This window comes from Echinops telfairi, unplaced genomic scaffold (assembly GCF_000313985.2).
Source record: "Echinops telfairi isolate 266 unplaced genomic scaffold, ASM31398v2 ScPeMD7_2;HRSCAF=8, whole genome shotgun sequence".
Lineage (NCBI taxonomy): Eukaryota > Metazoa > Chordata > Mammalia > Afrosoricida > Tenrecidae > Echinops > Echinops telfairi.
In genome coordinates, this window is record NW_022103898.1 from 13,715,491 (window position 1) to 13,717,223 (window position 1,733).

Below are 1,733 nucleotides of genomic sequence, written 5' to 3' on the forward strand. Positions count from 1 at the left end.
GGCTTCCCATCCAAGACAGGACAGAAGGCCGCTGATTATGGCCACCACCTCCCGTGACCAATTCTCCCCTAAACAAGCTCAGAGGGTAACGTGATCGAACCTCAAATTCCCGGACTTGACCGGACAGACTGGTTCTAACATTAAAACAAGCCCAAGAAAGGAGGCTGGCTCTCTTGGTCAGAAAATGAACTCACCCATGTAATCCAGGGGCATAATTGTATGCAAACGGAATAGGAGACTAGGGGTGGGTGGGGTGGGTGGAGAGTCTAGGCAGGCAGCTTGGAAGTGTTGGTGGCATTTCAAATCATTGAGGAAAAGATACAGTTAAATGATCACTCATGAAAAAAAAAAAACACCTGCTAGATTATCGCTTTATATATTATCTAGCCCTCCACCTTCCAGCAAGATCTAAATGAACATGATTCAAGATGGAGGAAATAGAACTCTAGAAAGACAAGGGCCTGGGTCCTTCCCCCAGCTTCCAGGGAGAAGTCCTGTACAAGCTTTGGCCTCAGCTCTGTGACCCTGTGACCTCTGACTTGAAGAGTGTGAGATTAAAAATAAACTGATAAACGCCTTCCACAGATTACTCATAGGAGTTGCACAAGACACTCAAACCAGAAGCCATAATGGAGCACATGACAAACCACTTGGCTACGAAAAATTTAAATACGACCCAAGACATTCTAAACATGGTAAAACTGAAAACTGAAACAAAACACCCTGTTAGCGAGCCAATTCTGACTCAAAGCAACATGGCAGGACGTGGTAGAACTGGCCCCATGCTTTTCCCAGACTGGAACTCTTAATGGGAGTAGCAAGATACATCGTGCCCCAGAGGAGGGGCCAGTGGTTTCGAACGGCTAGCCTCATGGTGAGCGGCCCAATTTGTAACCCACAACACCAGCAGGAGTAAAAGGCTGGATGTGGAGGAGCGGGGTGGGGCAGTCAACAACAAACAGTGGTCATCCGTGAGAATATGTCTTCAACAGATGCTGAATTATTCCAGATGTAAATTACTCACGCATCACCAGTGAACCGTTCCTCAAATCAATGTGTACAAGAGAAGGGAGTCCACAGAACATGATAAAATTGTCCGCGCACATCATGAAAGGAGACTAAATCGTGGCGTGGTTACAGGTTGGGCTGCTGACCACCAGGTCGGCAGTTCAAAACCACCAGCCTCTCCTCGGGAGGAAGAGGGGTCTTTCCACTCCCTGGGCAAACCACAGTTCCACCCTGTCCTGTGGTCTCTGTGCGGCGCACGGACCGATGCCAGCGAGAGGCAGACACGCACATAGCCTCACCCACCGGCATAGAAAGGAGACAGGCATGGGCAGCATCAAGGAGCGGAGGCTTATCTAGGACTCCAGATAAACTGACAAGATCAAGACTGTCCGGAAAGAGAAACGGGCCCCTTGCAGCATCAGAACAGAACAAAGCCCCAGAGCCACCGCCGTCGCAAGTCGATTCCGATGCACAGTGACCTCCCCTGTGTCAGGGTAGAACCGAGCCCCGTTGCATTTTCTTGGCCGAAACGTTTACCAGAGCCAACGGCCAGGTCTTTCTTCCACGGGGCCCTAGGGGGGCTCCCAGTGCTCATCTTTAGACATTTGTGCCGCAGAGCAACGAGGCATGCTATAAGCTCACCGACGTAAAAAGGGGGAGAGAAACCATATTTATACCACGCCTAGAAAGTTGTGGAGAGATACACATGCTAAAGAGAGTTGGAT